Genomic DNA, 7,018 nt, shown 5'->3' on the forward strand with positions numbered 1-7,018 from the left:
CACTTTCCCAAAACAGACCTCCTTCTTGCCTGGGGACTAGCTTGCCTTTGTAGGACTAACATTAGCCACAAGATTAGAAATTATGGTTTAGGAGTCATGCAGCTGGAGATTCTGACAAGATTCTGACCTTCCCTAATCTGCTCTGTGCTTGAGATGTTTTGCAGACTCTGCACTTGATGGATCAATTGGCACCACCCAGATCAATAAACTGGCTCATCTGATCTGATCCCTATGATTTCATCCCTGACCAATCAGCACTCCTGGCTCACTGGTTTCCCCCACCCACCAAGTTATCCTTAAAAACTCTGCTTCCCGAATGCTCAGGGAGACTGATTTGAGTAATAATAAAACTCTGATCTCCCGCACAGCTGGCTCTGTGTGAATTACTCTTTCTCTATTGCAATTCCCCTGTCTTGATTAATTAGCTCTGTCTAGGCAGCAGGCAAGGTTGACCCCTTGGGAAGTTACAGTACTGGCTGACTCCATGGCTGGTGGAGGCCCCCTTCCACCCTAGTACCTTCCCAGCAAGCCTGGGGCCTCATCTTGTGGCTGCATCCCATCCTCCCTGCCCTTGGTTGTGCTGGCCAGCCTGGCTGGGTGTCCAGCAGGCTCTGGGAAGGCCATGGGCCTCTGGGCAGAAGTTCTGGTTCTGGATCTTTCCCAGGCCCCGGCCACCTTCCACTCCCCTCCATGCCTTAGGCATCATCCCTAAACGAGTCACCTCTAGACTGGCACACAGCTCCCCAAAACCCCTCCTCCTGGAAGCCTCCCCACATTGGCTCAGCCAAGGGACTGCTCAGCTCCATTCCCCGCCCCAGTGACAGCTTTAGGGTTTACACCATAGAAGACTATGCGTATGCAGGAGCCTCAATATTAGAAGTTTCAAAATAGTTTAAAAGGCATTTTTCTGGGTCACCCATTTTTACAACCATACACTGCAAAGGTCACAACTATACACTGCTGTGGCCACATGAGGTGGTTAGGCCAGCCCACCTGGGGCGTGCTGGCCCATGAGGCTGGTGTCGGGCAGGGGCAGCAACCGCCCAGCATCCTCTGACACAATCCATGTGGCGCTGGCAGGTTGTTATATGGGCTTGCAGGGGTAATGGCTGTTGAGAGGCCGCATGGCCCCGGGCAGATATATATCACTGGCCTAAGCATTGCCTTTTGATATTTACAGTGCTCATTTGAAGTCTAGGTCTGTAAAATTCAGAAATATGTTTCTTTTTCTTTTCTTTTTGAGGTGGAGTCTGGCTCTGTCGCCCAGGCTGGAGTGCAGTGGCGCAATCTCGGCTTACTGCAACCTCCACCTCCTGGGTTCAAGCGATTCTTTTGTCTCAGCTTCCCAAGTAGCTGGGATTACAGGTGTCCACCACCACACCCAGCTACATTTTTTTTTAAAGTAGAGACGGGGTTTCACCATGTTGGCCAGGCTGGTCTCGAACCCCTCACCTCAAGTGATCTGCCTGCCGCAGCCTCCCAAAGTGCTGGGATTACAGGTGTAAGCCACCACGCCCAGCCCAGAAATATGTTTCATCATGGAAATAAGGACTATATGATAACAGATCTAGTCTTCATGAGCCCGTTTCACCTTCTAGGACCTGGGCCAGACCCTGGCCCTTAGTACATATCAAGAAATGAATGGACGGGTGAGTGAGTGAGTGGGTGAGTGGATTCACAGGTGAGTGGATGGATGAATGCGTGGATGTGAATGAATGGATAACAGCCTGCTTTACAAATGAAGAAACAGGTCCTAAGAGGTAGTATTGCTTGCTCGAAATCACAAGTAAGTGGCAGAATCAGGATTCCAATTTAGTTCTATGGAGTCCAGAGTTGAAATCAATCAACATAATGAATCAATACAATCCTTTCTTATCTTTATGGCACCCGCAATCTCACCAGATAAACCCTAACCTGTGGGGTGTACCGGTATGGCGAGAAGAGGAGAAAAAACCTCTGGGGCAGGGGAGTGGTGGATTGGACTCAGGGAAAAGGCAATAATGGGTATGGCGACACTGTTTTTTTGGGGGGGGGGTGTTTTGTTTGTTTGTTTGTTTTTTGAGACCGAGTCTCATACTGTTGCCAGGCTGGAGTGCAATGGTGCAATCTCGGCTCACTGCAACGTCCGCCTTCCAGGTTCAAGCAATTCTCCTGCCTCAGCCCCAGAGTGGCTGGGATTACAGGCACCTATCACCACGTCTGGCTAATTTTTTTTTTTTTTTTTTGTATTTGTATTTTTAGTAGAGATGGGGTTTCACTCTGTTGGCCAGGCTGGTCTCGAACTCCTGACCTCATGATCCGCCCGTCTCGGCCTCCCAAAGTGCTGAGATTACAGGCATGAGCCACCACACCTGGCCTTTGGGCACCACTGTTCTTGCCACTTCCTGCTGGCCCAGCATCCCCCCGACCCCCAGTGGTGCTGGGTTGGCTTCCAGCCAGACCAACCAAGGGGCTGGTTTCAAGTACCTAGGTTTACACGATAGAAGACGATGTATGCAGGAGCCTCAACATCAGAAATTTCAAAATAGTTTAAAAGGAGTTTTCTGGGTCACCCATTTTACAACCATACACCATAAAGGGAGGTGGACCTGCTGTGGCTGTGCAACGCAATGAGGCTGGCCCACCTGGGGCGTGCTGGCCCGTGAGGCCCGTGTCAGGCACAGGGCACTAATGTCCCAGCAGTCCTCTGACACCCTCCATGTGGCGCTGGTTGGAAGTTACGGGCTTGCTGTTGAGAGGCTGCGTGCCCCTGGGCAAATATACATTATTAACCGTGGTGTTTATACTGGGAGGAGTGGGCAGACATGGGGGCTGGGGAAGGCCTGTGTCCCTCAGAGCAGCCTATGGGATCCATGAATCCCAACAGGGATCCATGCCCAGGGACAGGGAGGGATGTCCGGGAACCTCGAGGAGGGCAGGGAAACGGCGGTGGGGCTTGGGGACGGCGGAGGAGAGAGAAGAAGGGGGGTGTGTCTATGCTGACAGCCCCTCCAGGAGCCAATCTGCCTGGGAGAAGGAAGGGAGAAAAACAGCTCATTCCTGGACCACCAGGCAGGGGGCTGGAGCCCCAGCTCTGGCCGGATGTACTTTGCAACCTTAAGCACTAGGCCTGGGGCCTCGGGGTTAACCAAATGAATGACAAGGTGTTGGACCAGGTGACCTGAGGAGATTTTTTGGCCTGGGACAACCTGCTGAACATCCCTGAGTCAAGGAAGGGCCTCAGGCCCTACAGGCAGAGGAGGAGCAGCTAATTGCCCAGGGGACAGGAACTGAATCCCAGAGCCTGGAGGGAGGATGAGGTGGTCAGGCCTCGGTGTGACCTGGGGCAGCACCGCAGGGTTGGGAGAGATGCCCTGAAGTGAGGCAGACCTGAGTTCTGGTATCAAGTCAGCTACTTGCCAGCTGCAAGCCACTTGACACCCCTGAGCCTCGGACACCCCACGTGGGATGAAGGGACAATAGCAGTACCTGCTTCGAAGGTTGCTATGAGCGCAGTTGGTAGCCAGGAGGACCAAGACCTGTTCCTGCCCTTTGCACCTTGGCTTCCCTGGGACTCATCAGCCCTAGCAAAGCAGGGCCAGTGCCACCCCACATACAGGTGGCAAAACTGAGGCTCCAGGGGGTGGATTCAGGCCCGTTTCCTTCCCCCTTTATGCACCCTGCTTCTCTCCAGCATCTACTACAGGTGATGGCCACGCTACTCCCATGTCCTCACATGCACCTGGGTTATGTCAGCGGCAGCCATGCATGCACATGCACACTCACACACAAACACACACGCACACTCACAAGCACACATGCACGCTCACACTCACACATGCACACTCACACTCAAACACACACGCACACTCACAAGCACACATGCACGCTCACACTCACACATGCACACTCACACACAAACACACAACCGCACACTCAACAAGCACACATGCACGGCTCACCGACCGCAACATGCACACTCGGTGCACACTCAAACACAGCACGCACATCCACAAGCACACATGCACCTCACACTCACCACATGCACCGCTCAACACTCACACCATGCACACTCACACACAAAACACACACGCACACTCACGTAACAAAACACAGTGCAGCCAACACTCACACCATGCACGCTCACAGCACACATGCAGCGCTCACCACTCACGACAATGCACACTCCACGCACAAACACACACGGCACGACTGCACAAGCACTACATGCACGCCTCCCCACACTCACAACATGCACACTCACACTCAAACAACAGCACTCACACCTCTAAACACAGACAACGCACACTCCAGGAGCACACCACATGCCAACGCTCACTCACGACATCCCTCACACTCACATACTGAATCATGCACACTCACACTCAACAAACACACACACGCCACACGTGCACAACACACATGCACGCTCACACTTCACACAATGCTTAATCTGCCACACACAACGCACACTCCCAAGCACACAGGCACCTCCACAACTCCACACAGTGCCCACGCTCACACGTCGACACAGGTGCACACGTGCCACTCCAACACACACGCACCACCACCAAGCAGCACAATGCGACGCTCAACACTCACACCATGCACCTCACACTCACACATTCACACTTGCACACTCAAACACCACAACGCACTATCACAAGCAGCGACACGCACGGCTCACACTCACACATGCACGCTCACACTCACCATGCCACACGTCACAACAACACCACACGACACTCACAAGCACACACGCAACGCCCAACACTCAGACACATCACGCCACACTCACACATGCGCACTCACACACAAACACACGCACACTCACACAGCACCACACGCACGCTCACAGCTCACGACAAGCACTACTCACACTCAAACCACACATTCACGCTTATACACATCTGACGCACACTCACACCAAACCACCATGCACACTCAAAGAGACACCATGACACCCATACACCACATCTCACGACTCAAACACAACATCACAACACACCAAGTACACACCATTCCTCACACTCCACCACATTTACTCTCACACATCACCAACAGCCACACCAGCACTCTCAATACACACTAATTCCACACACACTGCCTCATACCACCGCACACATTACAGCTGCTCTCACACACCCCTGCCCTGGCCCCGCAGGTGCCTGGGGGCGCAGATGCTAGAGGGTGGAGCTGGGAGAAGAAAGCATGGGTTTTTCAAGCTGCTGGCGCTCCTCTGCAAAAGTTGAGGGAGGAAGAAATGGAGGCGCGGGCGGGAGGGGAAGGGTGGGTGGGAGTGGGGTGGAGGGTGGCACTGGCTGGCCGTTCCGTGGAAAGATCACTTTTTCCCTGGAAACACTCTGCGGGCTCCAGCCCTCCACCCTTCTCCTCCAGCTGCCTTTTCCTGCCTTTCCTGGAACAAAGGCTGGGGATGGGGAGGAGGAGGCCTCAGGGCCCACCCGGACATGGACATGCAGAGACATCGCCCTCCAGGCTTGGGCTACACATCCCCCACCCTGCCCTGTCATTAAACCCAGGACACTAAACACAACTCTGCCTCACAGAGGGAAACTGAGGCACAGAGCAGAAAACCCACCTTCCCCATGGGGTGCCATCAACCCCAAGAAACACCATGTAGCCTGTGCCCTTTGAGAGGTCATGGTGGCCAGTCCCTTGCCTCGGGTAAGGCCAGGGCTCCTAGGAGGAGGCCCCTTCCCTGTGGGACTGTTCTGCTGCTTATTTTATTTTATTTTTGTAGAGACAGGATCTCATTATGTTGCCCAGGCTGGTCTTAAATTCATGGGATTAAGCAATCCTTCTACCTCAGCCTCCCAAAGTGCTGGGATGAGTGTGAGTACAGGCGTGAGCCACGGCACCCAGCCCATGCTCTGCTGTTTAATCAAGAAGTTCCTGCTGTGTCCTACCAGGTCTCCTGGTTGTGACTCATCCCCACTTTCTCCTCTGGGAGGTGGGAAACAGACCCACACGAGGCCTGTCCCAGCCGCCCTCCCTGGCCTGTGAGCCTGGGCTGTGTGTGCAGGACAGGGAGGCAGGAGAACTGGGGAGAAGGCCCCTGCCTTGTGCTCCACCTGGCTCTAGCCTAGGCTTTCTCATCCCTTCTTTCTCTCCCGCCCCTCCCACTTCCCGTGTATACTAAAAATACAAAAATTAACTGGGCATGTGCATTGCCAAGACAATCATAAGCTAAAAGAACAAAGCTGGAGGCATCATGCTACCTGACTTCAAACTATACTACAAGGCCACAGTAACCAAAACAGCATGGTACTGGTACCAAGACAGAGATATAGATCAACGGAACAGAACAGAGCCCTCAGAAATAATACCACACATCTACAACCATCTGATCTTTGACAAACCTGACAAAACAAGAAATGGGAAAAGGATTCCCTATTTAATAAATGGTGCTGGGAAAACTGGCAAGCCATATGTAGAAAGCTGAAACTGGATCCCATCCTTACACCTTATAAAAAATTAACTCAAAATGGATTAAAGACTCAAATGTTAGACCAAAAACCCTAGAATGAAACCTAGGCAATACCATTGAGGACATAGGCATGGGCAAGGACTTCATGTCTAAAACACCAAAAGCAATGGCAACAAAAGCCAAAATTGACAAATGGGGTCTAATTAAACTAAAGAGCTTCTGTACAGCAAAAGAAATTACCATCAGAGTGAACAGGCAAGCTACAGAATGGGAGGAAATTTTTGCAATCTACCCATTTGACAAAGGGCTAATATCCAGAATCTACAAAGAACTTAAACAAATTTACAAGAAAAAATCAAATAACCCCAGCAAAAAGTGGGCACAGGATATGAATAGACACTTCTCGAAGACATTTATGCAGCCAACAGACACATGAAAAAATGCTCATCATCACTGGCCATCAGAGAAATGCAAATCAAAACCACAATGAGATACCATCTCACACCAGTTAGAATGGGGATCATTAAAAAGTCAGGAAACAACAGGGGCTGGAGAGGATGTGGAGAAATAGGAACACTTTTTTTTTTTTTT

General features: G+C 51.8%; 1 pseudogene; it reads right to left on the reverse strand.

Moving 5' to 3' along the window:
* Positions 1–979: 979 nt before the first annotated feature.
* LOC108533919 (TIMELESS-interacting protein pseudogene) overlaps positions 980–7,018 on the reverse strand; it is a 9,149-nt pseudogene continuing 3,110 nt past the window's right edge.

This window comes from Rhinopithecus bieti, unplaced genomic scaffold, assembly GCF_001698545.2.
Source record: "Rhinopithecus bieti isolate Rb0 unplaced genomic scaffold, ASM169854v2 scaffold_11161, whole genome shotgun sequence".
Lineage (NCBI taxonomy): Eukaryota > Metazoa > Chordata > Mammalia > Primates > Cercopithecidae > Rhinopithecus > Rhinopithecus bieti.